This window comes from Bufo bufo, chromosome 2 (assembly GCF_905171765.1).
Source record: "Bufo bufo chromosome 2, aBufBuf1.1, whole genome shotgun sequence".
NCBI classification, from domain to species: Eukaryota; Metazoa; Chordata; class Amphibia; order Anura; family Bufonidae; genus Bufo; species Bufo bufo.
This window is the reverse complement of record NC_053390.1, coordinates 350,724,685-350,745,778: the sequence shown is the minus strand read 5'-3', so window position 1 is coordinate 350,745,778 and position 21,094 is coordinate 350,724,685.

The window sequence follows — 21,094 nt, the reverse complement described above, 5'->3', positions numbered from 1 at the left end:
AAAGGGCTCCGATGTGTTCCTGACAGGAATACATTGGCTAAAGTCTCAGTTCTTAACATCAGCTTGAGGGATTATCAGATTATCGAGAAGGGAGCAGTTCTCAATAATTACCTGCTCTTTAGCTGAGATTTCCGCGGATTTGCATGCAGCAATCACCTCTATGGCATGGGGACGAGCAAACACTAGAGTGATTGCTTGTCCCCAAAGAAAATAAATTTCGAACAATTCAGTCTTTACAGACAAATAAGAAACAGAACAACGCCTCAACTTCATCTCTAGTTCCACTGACCATAAGTGGTGTAGACATGGGCCCCTCACTGCATAAGCTAGCCATAAATATAACTGAAGGCAGTAAAACCAATGCCAGGTGCTTATAGCTGTGATCAGTTGTGGCAATACATTTGTTTTTGACAGATGGAAATTTCTTCCATTGGTTGTAGAATTCATCAGGCAGGATACCATTTTTCTCAGTCACTATTTTGTGCTATAATTAATTTACTGTATCTTATGCTCCCTTCAATGTACTAGGCTTGGACTGGCCCACAGGGGAACAGGGGAATTCCCCGGTGGGCCCCTGAGAAAGGTGGGCCCACTGTCAACCAGCACAGCATCTCAAATACCTATATCAATATAAAAAACTGGATAGACTATCCAGTTTATAATTATAGATGCATTGGAAGGTTAAACTGGCCTCTAGGAATAGAGGCAGGCCAGCCAGTATCTTCTCTTCCCTGGGACCCACCATTTGAAGTTGTTGCAGAGACCCCGATAATCATTCATCTTGTAGCGTTGTGTTGCTGTATGCCTCTGTGTGGGCAGGTAATATTTGCATATCGCTTTACAGTGGGCCCCCAGAATGAATTTTACTAGTGGGCCCTAGGCATCCCAGTCATACACTGCAACCACAGGTACTTGAGATCGTAATAAAACTAGCTATTGTCCAAGAAAAGACTGAGGTATGGACTGTGGTGTACATAGAGAAGTAAGGGCCCTATAGCAAGGATCAAACCAGGCCCCCCACACAGTACTGAAGGGTTTCTGCCTAAGCCCTTTTCAATGACCATTGAACCATTTATTCCACTGCCTCATTTGCTAAACGTTGTTCCTTTAGATGATAGAGTCCTCGCCAAGTTTTTACCTCCAGTAGAAGAGGAGATAATCCCAACTAAGACTGGGCCCCCTCTTGCCCTAGGCCCATGGGCGTCTGCAGAAATTTTTCAGGGGGGGGGGCATAATTTTATTGACATCCATGCTCTGCTTGTTTCTGAGAATGTAATGAAGGGGAGGGGCATATTCATTATCACAAAGTATAATAACGCATGAGCTGTGCAGTGGCGGATCCAGAGCCTGGTCTCAGGAGGGGCACTTCCAGATTATTTTCTGTCTGCCGCCACAAAACAATGGTGCTTATAAAACAGACTACACAGTGTAGCGGTATACTGTATATTGTGTGGCACAGTGTAGGCTATATGTGTATAACATAAACATATTTCACATGAAAACTTACAATTACTTGGCTTGGCTCTTTGGGATCTCGGACACCACTTCAACACTTGGCTGGGGGGCTCGGCGGAGCTGATGATGTTGTGTTTTATCCTAATGAGAAAGATTTCATAATAAGGATTTGGAGAAGGGGCAGAGGGATAGCAGAGCAAGGAGAAGATGGTGCTGCTACTAGGGGGTCATACCATGTGGGAGTAATAAAGCCCACCATAATGCCCCCCAGTAGAAATAATTCTCCTTATAATGTGACAGTGCAAAAAATACCCCCTTGTAATGCCCCCAGTTGAGCTAATGTCCCCATAGTGCCCCCATAATGTGCCAGTATAAAATACCCCTATATAGTGCCCCCAGTAAATGCCTCTATAGTGCCCCTCTCACCCTTCCTCCTAGTGCCCCCCATATTGTACCAGTATAAAATGCCCCAGTAGATGCCCTCAGTGTCCCCCATAATTTGCAAGTATAAAATACCCCTTCTTAGTGCCCCCCGTAGATGACCCCATAGTACTCCTCTCCACCCTTCCTCATAGTACCCACCATAATGTGTCCCAGTATAAAATTCTACTGTACAGAGCCCCCCATATAAAACACCCCTTCTTTGTGGCCTCAGTAGATGCCCCTATAGTGCCCCAAATAATGTGCCAGTAATAACAGCCTCCCCATCATGTGCCAGTAATAACAGCCCCCCATCATGTGCCAGTAATAACAGCCCCCCCATCATGTGCCAGTAATAACAGCCCCCCCATCATGTGCCAGTAATAACAGCCCCCCCCCCATCATGTGCCAGTAATGACAGCCCCCCATTATGTGCCAGTAATGACAGCCCCTCCCCATTATGTGCCAGTAATGACAGCCCCTCCCCATTATGTGCCAGTAATGACAGCCCCTCCCCATTATGTGCCAGTAATGACAGCCCCTCCCCATTATGTGCTAGTAGCCAGAGCCCCCCATTATGTGCCAGTATCCAGAGCCCCCCCATTATGTGCCAGTAGCCAGAGCCCCCCATTATGTGCCAGTATCCAGAGCCCCCCCATTATGTGCCAGTAGCCAGAGACCCCCATTATGTGCCAGTAGCCAGAGACCCCCATTATGTGCCAGTAGCCACCAGTATTGTACACAAAAAAAAAAAAAAACACTTATACTTACCTCCTTGGCAGCGATGCGATGCAGGCCTCTTCCGGCCTGTGTCCCGTGCTGTACGGCTCAGGCGGCGTGATGACGTCATCGCGCCACCTGCGCCGGCCTCTAATAGGCTGCAGGCACTAGGCCGGCAGCCTATCAGAGGAAGGGAAAGGGACACGCCTCTCCCTCCCCTGCCTCAGCACAGTCATCTGTATCGCTGTCCCGAGGACGGCGATACAGATGACTATGGAGATGAACGCTTCCACAATGGAAGCGTTCATCGCCCTGTGCCCCGCTGCCGCCCACCCCCTTCTGAGCAGCTGGGGGGGGCAATTTTTACAGGGGGGGCTATTACAGGAGGGGGCACTTGCCCCCCCTTGCGGACGCCCATGCCTAGGCCCCATAGCAGTCGCATGGTCTGCCACTATGGTAGTTACACCCCGGCTCTGAAGGACGTTAAGGTATAAATTCAGTGATAAAACAACTTGTGACTTATGTAACAAAAACAACCTGACCTCGTTTGATGTGAGTGACCATAGAGTCCAGTTTTCTAACAAATCTAACTGTCTTAGACAGCAACAATGAGAGGCCTGGCAGGGAACAGAGCAGAGAGCTCTACCCAAGAAGCCAGAGGCAGTTATGGGAGATGGAATGCAGATAAATTGAAGAACAAGGTGGTAATGAGCATAGAGATATTGGTTTTGTGCACATTACCACGTTTACACATTGATGAAGGGAAGCTTTTGTGTTGGGATTCAGGTTTAAAAGTGTCTAAAATTAGCAGAAAATGGAGCTGCTTTAATTTGTGAATCTGTGTCGCTTCAGTCCATGGATTATGTCCGGATAAGCCCCATTCACTTTTATATGAAAGCAAACCTAATTTCAGACAATCCCTCAAAGAGGACCTGTCACCACTCCTGAGATGCCTCTTTTAATAGCTTCATGCATACCCCATGTAATAACAATTCTGGAGCATCTATTCTTATGGCTTTATGTTGTGCCTTTCCTTTATTATTATGAATGAAATGCTAGCAGTCTGCAGTAAGAGTAAAGAGGGGTGGTAACCAGTTGGGGGGTGTACCTGCATAGACTCGGTCTATCCAATCAGTGCTGCCATTTTCAGACTGTGCAGGTACACACCCCAAACTGGATGCCACCCACCCCTCAGTACCCTTACTGCAGACTGCTAGCAATTTATTCATAACTTCTAGTAGAAATAATAAAGAAATGGCACAACATAGGGCCGTAAGAACAGATGTTCCAGAATTGTTATTACATGGGGTATGCATGAAGCTATTAAAAGAGGCATGTCAGGAGAGGTTAAAGGTCCTCTTTAAGTTTCAATACAAGACAGAGTACTAAACCAGATGAGCAGCAACAAAAAGCAAACCAGGTCTGGAACAACCTAGGTAAGCAAGGTACCAAAACATTTCCTAAAATAGTGAGCTATATTAATAAGCCACTATTACAGACAGCCTCTTGCCATATGTGAAACAATCAAAGTATTTACTGGCCAGATGGGATCGCATGCACTGCTCATGCACCACTCTCCTTGCCTGTGCCCATGATTTATGAATCAAAGTGACATGGTTTGACCTTACAGACAATGACGGAATGGAACCAGGTAAGTTAATGATAGTTCCCAGTAAGCTCCTGTATGTTATGTTTCTGATTCTTTTTTACACAGGCAGTATGTGAGAAAATAAATCAAATTAATCAACCTACATTTCCTGGAATAGGGAAAGCAAAATGACTAACATGTGTCAGCTTATGTAAATCCTTCATAATGGAATGTGCACAGTCAGATAAGCTAAGTTAGGATGAGCAAAACTAATTGAATTATTGACATGGAAAAACATGCTCAAAGAAAAGAGATTACAAAGTAAGGTGGAGGGGACTTTTCTGCAGCTGCAGACCATTTCTAGTGTTTATCTCTCAGGAACATGCTGTGAGGAGTTCAGGGTCTTAAATCGCAAGGTTCTACAAACAGATCTTCATACTTCTATTGCATTTTTGTCTCAAAAGTTGAAGACTTGTCCAAGTGCGGATTATTTTTTTTGTTCCTAAAAGACATTAATAGATACATTTGCCATGGACACACAATGCTTCAAAAACTATATGTAACACATGGAAAGCAAAATTAGATCCAAAACTGTACAACAAAAAAAAGCATGTTTAAAACGGTTGTGGGGGATCCTACAAAATGTCATTTAGTCTGGACGGATCCGTTTGGCTCCGTACGGCCAGGTGGACACAAAAACGCTGCAAGCTGCGTTCGGGTGTCCGCCTGCTGAGCGGAACGGAGGCCAAACGGTGCCAAACTGATGGTTTCTGAGCGGATCCGCATCCACTCAGAATGCATTGGGGCTAGGGTTGTCCCGATACTGATACTAGTATCGGTATCGGGACCGATTCCGAGTTTTATCGGCGGTACTCAGCCGCCGATACCCCGCCCCGATACATAAATAGAATACTATGGGCGTAACTATGGGCGGGGCCCGGTGCAGTCACTGTACTCTTACACCGGGCCCCGCCGCTCACCGAAGTATTTATAAACGTGAATCCTTATCCTGTTGTTAAGTTGAACTAACGCTGCGCTCTCCCATGTCACCCCTGTATCCCCCTGTATCCCCACAGCACTTACTTAAGCTTCCATAGCAGGCAGAGCAGACGGCAGCAGTAACGTCACTCACTGACGTAGAGCGCCTGCTCCGCCCACTTTATGAATGAAGCAGGCGGAGCAGACGCGCGACGTCAGTGAGTGACGTTACTGGTGCCGTCCGCTCTGCCTGCTATGGAAGCTTAAGTAAGTGCTGTGGGGATACAGGGGGATACAGGGGAACATGGGAGAGGGCAGCGTTAGTTCAACTTAACAACAGGATAAGGATTCACGTTTATAAATACTTCGGTGAGCGGCGGGGCCCGGTGTATTGGGGGACACTGTTATGAGGGGGATCTGTGGATGACATATAGCAGTGTCATCCACAGATCCTCCCCATAACAGTTCCATCCACAGATCCCCTATAACAGCACCATCCACAGATCCCCCACCAAATAACAATGCCATCCTCAGATCCCCCCACCCCATAACAATGCCATCCACAGATATCCCACCCCATAGCAGTACCATCCACAGATCCCCATAACAGTGCCATCCACAGATCCCCCATAACAGTGCCATCCACAGATCCCCCATAACAGTGCCATCCACAGATCCCCCATAACAGTGCCATCCACAGATCCCCCATAACAGCACCATCCACAGATCCCCATAACAGTGCCATCCACAGATCCCCATAACAGTGCCATCCACAGATCCCCCATAACAGCACCATCCACAGATCCCCATAACAGTGCCATCCACAGATCCCCATAACAGCGCCATCCACAGATCCCCATAACAGCGCCATCCACAGATCCCCCATAACAGTGCCATCCACAGATCCCCCATAACAGCGCCATCCACAGATCCCCATAACAGCGCCATCCACAGATCCCCCATAACAGTGCCATCCACAGATCCCCCATAACAGTGCCATCCACAGATCCCCCATAACAGTGCCATCCACAGATCCCCCATAACAGCACCATCCACAGATCCCCATAACAGTGCCATCCACAGATCCCCATAACAGTGCCATCCACAGATCCCCCATAACAGCACCATCCACAGATCCCCATAACAGCACCATCCACAGATCCCCCACCAAATAACAATGCCATCCTCAGATCCCCCCACCCCATAACAATGCCATCCACAGATATCCCACCCCATAGCAGTACCATCCACAGATCCCCATAACAGTGCCATCCACAGATCCCCCATAACAGTGCCATCCACAGATCCCCCATAACAGTGCCATCCACAGATCCCCCATAACAGTGCCATCCACAGATCCCCCATAACAGCACCATCCACAGATCCCCATAACAGCGCCATCCACAGATCCCCATAACAGTGCCATCCACAGATCCCCCATAACAGCACCATCCACAGATCCCCATAACAGTGCCATCCACAGATCCCCATAACAGTGCCATCCACAGATCCCCCATAACAGCACCATCCACAGATCCCCATAACAGCGCCATCCACAGATCCCCATAACAGCGCCATCCACAGATCCCCCATAACAGTGCCATCCACAGATCCCCCATAACAGTGCCATCCACAGATCCCCCATAACAGTGCCATCCACAGATCCCCCATAACAGTGCCATCCACAGATCCCCCATAACAGTGCCATCCACAGATCCCCCATAACAGTGCCATCCACAGATCCCCCATAACAGTGCCATCCACAGATCCCCCATAACAGTGCCATCCACAGGTCCCCCATAACAGTGCCATCCACAGATCCCCCACATGACAGTGCGTCATCCACAGATCCACAGATCCCCCAAAACGGTCACATGACATTTTAAAAAAGTATCGGTATTCGGTATCGGTGACTACTTGAAAAAAAGTATCGGTACTTGTACTCGGTCCTAAAAAAGTGGTATCGGGACAACCCTAATTGGGGCTGTACGGATCCGTTCGGGGCCGCTTGTGAGAGCCTTCAAACGGAGCTCACAAGCGGAACCCCGAACGCAAGTGTGAAAGTAGCCTTAATTGTGTAAACCTCGTCTAGTCTCCTACACAGCATAATAGTGTACCTGTCACCTCTCCCTGAGTCTTCCCTTCAATCTCCATGCTTCTGCTGCACCCCATTGTTTACAACTCAAACTTCCAGGTTGTGGGTGTAGATAAGCTGCAGCCACAACACTTCCCATAGTGCTGAGCCCTGCAAGATCAGCCAGAAATATAAAAGCCTACTACACCCTTCCCTGGGCCATGAACCTCCATCATCCCCTTACTGACCCCTCCTAATGTTTTCTCCCACACAACCTCAATATGACAAGCAGTGGACTTGGCCTACCCTGCTTGTGGATTGAGCGTATCAACCAGCCTATTACAAGATCACATGGGTCTGACATAACGACCATTCGGGTGTGGATTCTGACGGAGGGCATCATGGGAGGCCTGGTCATGATGTCATAGGAAATACAGTCTCTACAGAGGGTGAAGTCATCTGACCGTTCTCCAGAGTGAAACAGAAAAAGTAGCACAAGTACATTAGTCATTTGCAAAGCCTGGCTGGGGAAGCACAGGGAAAGTGAAAAAGGTTATACCCAGATAACCCCTTTGATGCTAGGGGTTTGAAAAATCTGATTGACATCCCCATGTGTTCAGTTGCAGTATTACAGGCTTAAGGAGGAAAAGTAAATGGGGTAGATTTACTAATACTGTCTAATTTTTAGACAGTGTAGATTAGGTGGTCTTAAACTGTGCCAGATTTATCATAGCGGCTGATGCTGGATGATAAAATTGATTTATGTCACACACTTATATTTCACATCGCTTTACAGACATTAGCATCACAGTGTCCCCAATGGGGCTCACAAACTATGTTCCCTATCATTATGACTTTGGAGTGTGGGAAAAAACCCACACAAACAAGTGGAGAACATACAAACTCCATGCAGATGTTGTCCTTGGTCAGATTCAAACCTAGGACCCCAGCGCTGCAAGACACCAGTGCCAACCACTGAGCCACCGTGCTGCCCCTGTGGCACACCTTTAGACTGTGTAGTCTGTGTTTAAACCACCTGTTGTCTTATTGTATACCAGAACAGTTTTAGCACACACTGTTGCACTGCAGGTCACTCCCCTTTGCAGTAGAACACACCCCTTTCCAAATAAACCACGTTCTCCAATCAGATGAGCCAGGAAAAATGTCTAAAATAATACATTTGGTACAAAGCATGTATGTCTGTTTTTTTGGTTCAAACTATGCCAGGATTCTGGCTCATATTAATTAGCAAATTTCCGCCATTGTTGCCTAGGCAGTGTTGCCTACAGATTGTGGCACCAATGTTCATATTTAACCCCATCCCGACCAGCGACGTAATAGTACAGCGCAGCGGGACGTGACTTGCCGCCCAGCGCCATACTATTACGGCGGGCTGATCAGGCGGGTGCAGGAGCTGTGCCCCCCCGATCAGCAGCAGGGGTCCTGACAGTGACTGATAGCCGGACCCCTGCTGTATGCGTGAAAACACCGATGCCGATGCATTAACCTTTAATGTGCCGCGGTCTGCGCTGACCTCGGCACGTGTGATATATGGGGAGGGAGCAGCCATCGGGTCCCCGCGCAGGGAAGGCAGTCCGATCGCCTTACTTAGGCATCGTGGCTGCCTTCCCTCTTAGCCTGTGAGATCCAGCCCCCTGGATCTTACAGACAATCAGGCTGTAAGAAGTATTGTGATGCATTGTAAAGGGGATCAGACCCCCAAAAGTTGAAGTCCCAGCGTGGGACAAAAAAAAAAGTTCAAAGTAAAAAAAAAAAAATATATATATATATATATATATATATATATATATATATATATATATATATATATTTTAAACAAATAGGGAGGGGGGGGAAACTGACATATTAGGTATTGCCACGTCTGTATTGACTGGCTCTATAAAAATATCACATGACCTAACCCCTCAGGTGAACACCGTCAAAAAAATAAAATAAAAACTGTGCTAAAAAAAACATGTAAAAAAAAAAAGCACACATATTAGGTATTGCCACGTCCATAACAACCTGCTATATAAAAATACCACATGACCTAAGATCTCAGGTGAACACCTTAAAAAAGATAAAATAAAAACGGTGTCAAAAAAGCAATTTTTTGTCACCTTACATCACAAAAAGTGTCCTAAAAAAATGCACCCTAAAATAGTGCCAAATCAAACCGTCATCTGATCCTGCAAAAATGAGACCCTACCTAAGACAAAAACTGAGAAAACTATGGCTTTCAGACTATGGAGACACTAAAACATGATTTTTTTTTGTTTCAAAATTGATATCATTATGTAAAACTTACATAAATAAAAAAAGTAGACATATTAGATATCGCCATGTCCGTAACAACCTTCTCTATAAAAATATCACATGACCTAACCCCTCAGATGAACACTGTAAAAAAAAAAGCCATTTTTTTTGTCACCTTACATTACAAAAAGTGTAATACCAAGCGATCAAAAAGTCATACACACCCCAAAATAGTACTAATCAAATCGTCATCTCATCTCACAAAAAATGAAACCCTACTTAAGACAATCGCCCAAAAAATTAAAAAAACTATGGCTCTCAGTATATGGAGACACTAAAACATGATTTTTGTTGTAAAACATAAATAGATAAAAAAAAGTATACATATTAGGTATCGCCGTGTCCGTAACAACCTGCTGTATAAAAATATCACATGAACTAACCCCTCAGATGAACACCGCAAAAATAAAAAGTGTGTCAAAAAAGCCATTTTTTGTCACCTTACATCACCCTAAAATAGTACGAATCAAACCGTCATCTCATACCGAAAAAAATGAGCCACTACATAAGACAGTCGTCCAAAATATAAAAAAAAGCTATGGCTTTCAGAATATGTAGACACTAAAAAATCATTTTTTAAAAAAATGCTTTGTTATGTAAAACTGAAACAAACAACAAAAAAAAATGTGGTATTGTCGCGTCCGTAACAACCTGCTCTAAAAAAATACCACATCAAACACATAGTGCAACAGCACTACGAACCAAATAAAGTACAAAGGTATATTATATTGCCAATGCTATGCTAATAATTTAGAGATGCTTAGCAAATACATTTTGTACAAAATTATTTGAGCCCGTCTGCCGCACGCCAAGGCGATCTCTATAAGACGGGTCCTAACACTAAAGCCAACCTGCTCTAAAAAAATACCACATGATACAACCTGTCAGATGAACATTGTAAATAACAAAAAATAAAAAAGGTGCCAAAACAGCTATTTTTTATTACCTTGCCTCACAAAAAGTGTAATATAGAGCAACCAAAAATGTGGAGTTTCTACTCTAGGGTTGCATCAAGGGGTCTTCAAATGTGACATGGCAGCTTAAAATTATCCCAGTGAAATCTGCTTTCCAAAAACCATATGGCATTGCTTTCCTTCTGCGAAATGCCGTGTGCCCGTACAGCAGTTTACGACCACATATGGAGTGTTTCTGTAAACAACAGAATCAGGGCAATAAATATTAAGCTTTGTTTGGCTGCTAACCCTTGCTTTGTTAGTGGGAAAAAATTTATTAAAATGGAAAATATGCCAAAAAAGTGAAATTCTGAAATTTCATCTCCATTTTCCATCAATTCTTGTGGAACACCTAAAGGGTTAACAAAGTTTGTAAAATCAGTTTTGAATACCTTGAGGGTTGTAGTTTCTAAAATGGGGTCATTTTTTGGGTGGTTTATATTATGTAAGCCTCACAAAGTGACTTCAGACCTGAACTGGTCCTTAAAAAGTGGGTTTCAAGATCTGCTTCTAAACTTCTAAGCCTTCTAACGTCCCCAAAAAATAAAATGGCATTCACAAAATGATCCAAACATGAAGTAGACATACGGGGAATGTAAAGTAATAACTATTTTTTGAGTTATTACTATTTATTATAAAAGTAGAGAAATTTTTGGGTAAATTTTGTACATGAAGTACAATATGTGACGAGAAAACAATCTCAGAATGGCCTGGATAAGTAAAATCTTTTTAAAGTTATTACCACATAAAGTGAAACATGTCAGAGTTGCAAAAAATGGCCTGCGCAGGAAGGTGAAAACTGACCCGTGGTTGAAAGGGTTAAGGTGCACGATTGATGATGGTCAATGATAAACCATAGGTTAATATTTCTCATTGATCTTTTTTATTCACAGTGGCCATTTACCACTATATGATAATAACTTGCCATTGTAAATGGCTCTTTCTGATAATTTACAGTTAGGCCCACCAGTGACCAGGGGATCAAATAACACCAATATGCAGCACACACGTGCATTGCTCCATGACAAGAGATCTAAGAGCATTTCCTAGAACTATATCTTTTTTCAAATAAATCTGTAAAATTTTCAGGTGATTACATGGAATAGTGGCACAATTTACCCTGGCCCATATATGTGTTAATGAGTCCTTCCAGTACAAATACAAATAGTGTTTGAAAATACTATCCCCTATCCCATTTATATATTCCACTGTGCTGGCAACAGTCTTCCTGGTGTTTCAACCATTGGGTTGTACATTTATTTTCTTGGCAGATGAGTTGGTAATTTTATGGTACCGCTGCCAGGCGCCAGGAAATTGTATAATATGACTCTGTAGCAAATAACGAGAGAAATGACCTGCTAGGACTATATTCCCTGGTACTTTCTAAGAAAAATAAAACTAAGGCTAAATATAACCTGGATCTGTTTCTTTGGAAAATTCCCACTGGGACGCATTACAAGATTGATGCCACATTATAAGTGAACAGTAGATAGCAAGGTTTAATTTGCAACTCTTTATTGTATTTTATAAAGTAACGTTTATTTGCCATTTAAAAGGCATTGCCATTAAAACGTAAAATAATATTTTCATTCATGAAACACAACTTTTTTGTCAATATTTCCAGCAGGCCTGAGATACAGAGCCACCATTCTTTCTCGGATAGTTATTGCATATCTTGTTGACAGGGGATAATTCCTTCTAACTGGAATACCCCTTTGAGCATGAAGTTGAATAGGTATTTGTAAACTAAATATGAATGTTTTAAAAATGTCTCTACAGTTGCTTATATTAAAAATTATGGAGAAAAAAACTGAAATGGTCAGGAGCCTAAAAACTAAACATACAGTAGGTGGAATCATATGCAATCTTTGCAGACAAACAGGGACGTGCACACATAGGGCTCAAAGGGGGCTTGAGCCTCTGCCCCCTTCTGCCCCTGCCTCTTTAATGCCCTTGCCTCTTTAATGTGCCGGGCCGGGCCCGTGCGGCGCATCCACGCAGCAGTGTTCAGCGCTGCAGTCAGGGTGGGGGGGAAGAAATGTGACACGAAGGGGGTGATGTAAAAAGGAGGGGGTGATGTGACATGGAGGGGGAGAAATGTGACATGGAGGGAGGGGGAGTAATGTGACATTAAGGCCGGGGGCATCATTGGGGGCACTTTTTACTGGCACATTATTAGGTGGCACTATGGGGGCACTTCTTGCCGGCACATTATTGGTGGGCACTATAGGGGCATCTACTGAGGCCACAAAGAAGGGGTATGTTATATGGAGGGCTCTGTACAGTAGCATTTTATACTGGGACACATTATGGTGGGTAATATGGGGAAGGGGGTAGAGGAGTACTATGGGGTCATCTCCGGGGGGCACTAAGAAGGGGTATTTTATGCTTGCAAATTATAGGGGACACTGAGGGCATCTACTGGGGCACTATATAGGGGCATTTTATACTGGTACATTATGGGGGCACTAGGAGGAAGGGGGGAGAGGAGCACTATGGGGCATTTACTGGGCACACTATATAGGGGTATTTTATACTGACACATTATGGGGGACACTATGGGAACATTAGCTCAACTGGGGGCATTACAAGGGGGTATTTTTTGCACTGTCTATTATAAGGAGAATTATTACTACTGGGGGGGGCATTATGGTGGGCTTTATTACTCCCCCATGGTATGACCCCCTAGTAGCAGCACCAGCCTCTCCCTGCTCTGCTATCCCTCTGCCCCTTCTCCAAATCCTTATTATGAAATCTTTCTCATTAGGATAAAACACAACATCAGCTCCGCCGAGCCCCCGGCGAAAGTGTTGAAGTGGCGTCCGAGATCCCCAAGGCCCAAGCCAAGTAATTGTAAGTTTTCCCGTGAAATATGTTTGTTATACACATATAGCATACACTGTGCCACACAATATACAGTATACCGCTACACTGTGTAGTCTGTTCTATAAGTACCACATTATTTTTTGTCCGCCACCACAAAACAATCTGGAAGTGTCCCTCCATGTGGCATCATGTATGTGGGCAGACAGTTTTGTATCATGTATGTGGGCAGACAGTGTTGTATCATGTATGTGGGCAGGCAGTGTGACATCATGTATGTGGGCAGGCAGTATGACATCATGTATGTGGACAGACAGTGTTGTATCATGTATGTGGACAGACAGTGTTGTATCATGTATGTGGGCAGACAGTGTTGTATCATGTATGTGGGCAGACAGTGTTGTATCATGTATGTGGGCAGACAGTGTTGTATCATGTATGTGGACAGACAGTGTTGTATCATGTACACTGCGTGCAGAATTATTAGGCAAATGAGTATTTTGACAACATCATCCTCTTTATGCATGTTGTCTTACTCCAAGCTGTATAGGCTCGAAAGCCTACTACCAATTAAGCATATTAGGTGATGTGCATCTCTGTAATGAGAAGGGGTGTGGTCTAATGACATCAACACCCTATATTAGGTGTGCATAATTATTAGGCAACTTCCTTTCCTTTGGCAAAATGGGTCAAAAGAAGGACTTGACAGGCTCAGAAAAGTCAAAAATAGTGAGATATCTTGCAGAGGGATGCAGCACTCTTAAAATTGCAAAGCTTCTGAAGCGTGATCATCGAACAATCAAGCGTTTCATTCAAAATAGTCAACAGGGTCGCAGGAAGCGTGTGGAAAAACCAAGGCGCAAAATAACTGCCCATGAACTGAGAAAAGTCAAGCGTGCAGCTGCCAAGATGCCACTTGCCACCAGTTTGGCCATATTTCAGAGCTGCAACATCACTGGAGTGCCCAAAAGCACAAGGTGTGCAATACTCAGAGACATGGCCAAGGTAAGAAAGGCTGAAAGACGACCACCACTGAACAAGACACACAAGCTGAAATGTCAAGACTGGGCCAAGAAATATCTCAAGACTGATTTTTCTAAGGTTTTATGGACTGATGAAACGAGAGTGAGTCTTCATGGGCCAGATAAATGGGCCCGTGGCTGGATTGGTAATGGGCAGAGAGCTCCAGTCCGTCTCAGACGCCAGCAAGGTGGAGGTGGAGTACTGGTTTGGGCTGGTATCATCAAAGATGAGCTTGTGGGGCCTTTTCGGGTTGAGGATGGAGTCAAGCTCAACTCCCAGTCCTACTGCCAGTTTCTGGAAGACACCTTCTTCAAGCAGTGGTACAGGAAGAAGTCTGCATCCTTCAAGAAAAACATGATTTTCATGCAGGACAATGCTCCATCACACGCGTCCAAGTACTCCACAGCGTGGCTGGCAAGAAAGGGTATAAAAGAAGAAAATCTAATGACATGGCCTCCTTGTTCACCTGATCTGAACCCCATTGAGAACCTGTGGTCCATCATCAAATGTGAGATTTACAAGGAGGAAAAAACAGTACACCTGTCTGAACAGTTTCTGGGAGGCTGTGGTTGCTGCTGCACGCAATGTTGATGGTGAACAGATCAAAACACTGACAGAATCCATGGATGGCAGGCTTTTGAGTGTCCTTGCAAAGAAAGGTTGCTATATTGGTCACTGATTTGTTTTTGTTTTGTTTTTGAATGTCAGAAATGTATATTTGTGAATGTTTGTCACGGAACCATGAACCAGACGTACAACAAGAGATAAGTGAAAATAAGAAGGCTTTATTGAAAATAAAGCTGTAAAGCAAAAGTCCAAACGGATGGTGAAACCGAGCAGAGTCTTTGCGAAGCCAGAGGTCAGGAACCAGAAGGGTAGTCAGACGAAGCCAGGATCAGGAACCAGCAGGGTAGTCAGACGAAGCCAGGATCAGGAACCAGCAGGGTAGTCAGACGAAGCCAGGATCAGGAACCAGCAGGGTAGTCAGACGAAGCCAGGATCAGGAACCAGAAGCAGCAGCAGTCTTAGAAGCATGTGAACACAAGAGGACCAAGCAAGGAACTGAAGCCACAGACCTCCTATATATATGAGCTAGGCATCCAGCTCCTCCCAGGGGAAGGAGGAGCCGCAGGGTGGAAGGCTACAAGAAACCCAGGACCCAAGATGGCCGCCAGCACATGTCAAACGAAGGAGAGCAGCAAGCAGGTAAGACCATGACAGTACCTCCCCCTCAAGGGCCCCTCCTCCGCGGAGCACAAAACGGTTTCTGAGGGAAGCGTGCGTGGAAGGCTCGGAGCAAGGCAGGAGCATGGACATCTGCGGAGGGAACCCAGGAACGCTCCTCTGGACCATAACCACGCCAATGGACCAAAAACTGCAACCGACCGCGGACCAGGCGTGAGTCCAGGATATTGCTCACCTCATATTCCTCACGATTGCCCACTTGGACCGGACGAGGCCGAGGAACCGAGGAAGTGAAACGATTACACACCAGTGGTTTCAACAGGGAGACATGAAACACGTTGGAGATCCGCATGCCAGGAGGAAGCGCAAGGGCATAGGCTACCGGGTTTACCCTGCGAAGCACTCGGAAGGGACCAACAAAGCGAGGCGCCAGCTTGGGAGTGGGCACTCGAAGGTTGAGGTTGCGGGTGGACAACCATACACGGTCTCCGACCTGGTAGGAAGGAGCAGGCGCTCGTCTGCGATCAGCCTGGAATCTCTGGCGCTGCGCAGAGACCTCAAGGGACTTCTGGATCTGTACCCAAGAAGCACGTAGGACGGAAAGGTGATCCTCCACAGCCGGAATATCCTGGGGAGAGAATACCTCCGGTAACACGGCAGGTTGGAACCCATAATTGGCCATGAAGGGAGACGTCCCAGAGGAAGAGTTCACCGCCGTGTTCCTGGCAAACTCAGCCCAAGGCAGGAGGTCAACCCAATTGTCTTGGTGATCGGAGACATAGCAACGAAGGAATTGCTCCAAGGCCTGATTGGATCGTTCTGCGGCCCCATTGGACTGAGGGTGGTAGGCCGAGGAGAAGGAGAGATGAATCCCCAACTGGGAGCAAAAGGCGCGCCAGAACCTGGACACAAACTGACTCCCCCGATCCGACACAATCTCCTTAGGCAAACCGTGCAACCGGAAGACCTCCCTGGCAAAAATCGTGGCCAACTCTTGTGCAGAGGGTAACTTCTTGAGAGGAACACAGTGGCACATTTTGGAAAACCGATCCACAATCATGAGAATGACCGTATGGCCTCGGGATGCAGGGAGGTCCACAATGAAATCCATCCCCAGGTGTGACCATGGGCGCTCCCCGGTGGCTATGGGTTGCAGAAGGCCCAACGGAAGGTGCCGAGGGGACTTACTCTGGGCACAAACGGAGCATGCCGCTACATATGCGGCGATGTCGGAACGTAGGGAAGGCCACCAGAACAGACGTGAAACAGCCCAGGACAGCTGATTCTTTCCAGGATGCCCCGCGGTCTTGGAGTTATGGTAGGTTCGCAACAACCGAGTGCGCAACTCCTCAGGCACAAAACATCTGCCGTTGGGTCTCCCAGAGGGAGCACCAGATTGAGCCGCCAAAATCTGCTCACCCAGGGGAGAGGTCAGGCTGGTGCGAATGGCGGCCAGGATCTGATTCGGAGGTATGACCGAAGTCGGAATCGACTCCTCCCTGGACAGCTCGGAGTACTGCCGTGATAAGGCATCCGCCCTGATGTTCTTGGAACCGGGTAGGTAGGAGACCACGTAATTAAAACGTGACAAGAACAGAGCCCATCTGGCCTGACGTGGTGTCAATCTCTTGGCCTCAGAAAGGTAGGTCAGATTCTTGTGGTCCGTCAGGATGAGAACCGGAACCACCGAACCCTCGAGCAAGTGCCTCCATTCCTTAAGGGCCTGCACGATGGCCAATAACTCCCTGTCACCAATCTGATAGTTGCACTCCGCGGAAGACAGTTTCCGGGAGTAAAACCCACAAGGAAGCAGAGGACCCTCTGCTGTTCTACGCTGAGACAGAAGGGCGCCTACTCCCGTCTCAGACGCGTCCACCTCGAGGACAAAGGGCAACCCAGGGTTGGGATGCGACAGAATCGGAGCCGACACAAAGGCAGACTTTAGGGCCTCAAAAGCTCGGATGGCCTCGAGCGGCCAGACCTGGGAATTACTGCCCTTCCTGGTCAGATCCGTGAGAGGCTTGGCCAGCATGGAAAAGTCCCTGATGAACTTCCGATAATAATTGGCGAAGCCCAAAAAGCGCTGCAGGGAACGAAGACCACTGGGCTGGGGCCACTGTAAGACAGCCGAAACCTTCTCAGGATCCATGGAGAACCCCTCAGCGGAAATGATGTAACCTAAGAAGGTTACCTGGGATCGGTGAAATTCGCATTTCTCAAGCTTACCGAACAGCTTGTTCTCTCGTAACCGTTGCAACACTCGTCTGACATCCAGAATGTGGGCCTCCATGGATTCAGAATATACCAAGATGTCATCCAAATAGACTACCACACACTGCTGCAACAGGTCACGGAAAACATCGTTGATGAATTCCTGAAAGACTGCGGGCGCATTGCAGAACCCAAAGGGCATAACCAAGGATTCGTAATGACCGGTCCTGGTGTTAAACGCGGTCTTCCACTCATCGCCCGCCTTGATCCTTACCAGGTTATATGCCGCCCTCAGGTCGAGTTTGGTAAAGACCGTGGCCCCTTTAAGGCGATCGAACAGCTCGGAAATCAAGGGTATCGGGTAAGCGTTCTTGATCGTGATGCGATTGAGACCCCTGTAATCGATGCAAGGCCTCAACTCACCGCCCTTCTTTTTCACAAAGAAAAATCCAGCCCCTGCCGGGGACGAAGATTTGCGAATGTGTCCGCGTGAAAGCGCCTCCCTCACGTACTCCTCCATGGCCTCATTCTCCGCTACCGACAGTGGATAGACTTTGCCACGAGGAGGAACGGCACCAGATTGTAACTCTATGGCACAATCGTATGGGCGGTGCGGAGGTAGGGCAACCGCGCGCACCTTATCGAATACATCCCGGTACTCCTCGTATTCAGGAGGCAACAGAGAGTCCGAGGAAGTACACAGCAACTTGACAGACCCATGGATGCAACTAGCCCCACACTGCGGTGACCACGAGAGGATCTCGACCGATCTCCAATCGAAAGTCGGATTATGCTTCTGGAGCCAGGGGTACCCCAAGACCACCGAGTAGTGTGGAGACGAAATAACCTGGAGGCAGACCGACTCTCTGTGAACGGCACCAATGGCTATCCCCACTGGAAGGGTCTCATGAGTCACGTGTGGCGGCAGAAGGGGTCTGCCGTCTATCGCCTCAAGAGCCAGTGGGGAACCTCGAGCCTGCAGAGGAATGGAATTGGCGGCAGCGAACACACTATCAATGAACAAACCACCAGCACCAGAGTCCACCAACGCCTGGGTCGTCACCGAGCCCCCGACCCAGGAGAGGACAACAGTGATCAGTGGTTTGTCAACACGGGAAACCGGGGACGAGGAGACTCCACCCAAGATCTGCCCCCGACAGGATCTCAGGGTACGAGCGTTTCCCGGACGGTTCGGACATGCCAACCGAAAATGCCCACCGAGACCACAGTACATGCATCGGCCCTCGCGTCTTCGGAGTGCCCTCTCCCCCTCGGACAGGCGAGCAAACCCCAGCTGCATGGGTTCACCCCCAGACAAGTCATCCCCAGGAGGCGTGGGAGGAGAGGGAGGCACGGGTGGGACAGCAAACGTAGGCACCAATCTGTTAGAAGACCTCCGCAGGTTCTCCTTAAAGGAAGGTCTCTCCCTGAGTCTGGTGTCAATCAAAATCAGGAAAGAAATAAGAGACTCGAGCTCAACTGGTAGGTCCTTAGCTGCAACCTCATCCTTCAAGGCATCCGAGAGACCATGAGAGAAAGCAGCGACCAGAGCCTCATTATTCCAGCCCACCTCTGCTGCCAGGGTACGAAACTCAATGGCGTATTCAGCTACGGATCGTGAACCCTGTCTGATGGACATAAGGAGCTTCGCAGCAGAGGCAGCACGAGCCGGCACATCGAATACCTTCCGAAGAGAAGCAACAAAACCGGAAAACTCGGCAACCACCGGATTGTTGTTCTCCCATAAAGGGCTGGCCCAGGCCAAGGCCTTGTCCGAGAGCAGCGAGATCAAGAAGCCCACCTTTGATCTCTCAGTAGGAAAGGCATGTGGCAGCAACTCGAAATAAATGCCCACCTGGTTAAGGAAACCTCGGCACTGAGTTGGCTCTCCCCCAAAGCGCTGTGGAAGAGGGGCAGAACCGATCATACCCCGAAACACCGCAGGCGCAACAACAGGTGTCGGGGTAGACTCTGGCGCAACAACCGGAGCGGCAGTAGGAGCGAGCCCAGGAGCGACAACCGACCCATCGGCAACGGGAGCGAAATGAGCCGTGCGTTCAAGCAGGGTTTGCAACGCCACAGCGAACCGACCCAACAGGTGATCCTGCTGATCAAGTCTGGCAACCAGCGTGGGTAGCGAGGATGGCCCTGTACCGTCAGAATTCATGGCTTGGTCCTAATGTCACGGAACCATGAACCAGACGTACAACAAGAGATAAGTGAAAATAAGAAGGCTTTATTGAAAATAAAGCTGTAAAGCAAAAGTCCAAACGGATGGTGAAACCGAGCAGAGTCTTTGCGAAGCCAGAGGTCAGGAACCAGAAGGGTAGTCAGACGAAGCCAGGATCAGGAACCAGCAGGGTAGTCAGACGAAGCCAGGATCAGGAACCAGCAGGGTAGTCAGACGAAGCCAGGATCAGGAACCAGCAGGGTAGTCAGACGAAGCCAGGATCAGGAACCAGAAGCAGCAGCAGTCTTAGAAGCATGTGAACACAAGAGGACCAAGCAAGGAACTGAAGCCACAGACCTCCTATATATATGAGCTAGGCATCCAGCTCCTCCCAGGGGAAGGAGGAGCCGCAGGGTGGAAGGCTACAAGAAACCCAGGACCCAAGATGGCCGCCAGCACATGTCAAACGAAGGAGAGCAGCAAGCAGGTAAGACCATGACAATGTTGAGATGTTATATTGGTTTCACTGGTAAAAATAAATAATTGAAATGGGTATATATTTGTTTTTTGTTAAGTTGCCTAATAATTATGCACAGTAATAGTCACCTGCACACACAGATATCCCCCTAAAATAGCTAAAACTAAAAACAAACTAAAAACTACTTCCAAAAATATTCAGCTTTGATATTAATGAGTTTTTTTGGGTTCATTGAGAACATGGTTGTTGTTCAATAATAAAATTAATCCTCAAAAATACAACTTGCCTAATAATTCTGCACTCCCTGTATGTGGACAGACAGTGTTGTATCATGTATGTGGACAGACAGTGTTGTATCATGTATGTGGACAGACAGTGTTGTATCATGTATGTGGGCAGACAGTGTTGTATCATGTATGTGGGCAGGCAGTGTGACATCATGTATGTGGGCAGGCAGTGTTGTATCATGTATGTGGACAGACAGTGTTGTATCATGTATGTGGACAGACAGTGTTGTATCATGTATGTGGACAGACAGTGTTGTATCATGTATGTGGGCAGACAGTGTTGTATCATGTATGTGGGCAGACAGTGTTGTATCATGTATGTGGGCAGACAGTGTTGTATCATGTATGTGGGCAGACAGTGTTGTATCATGTATGTGGGGAGACAGTGTTGTATCATGTATGTGGGGAGACAG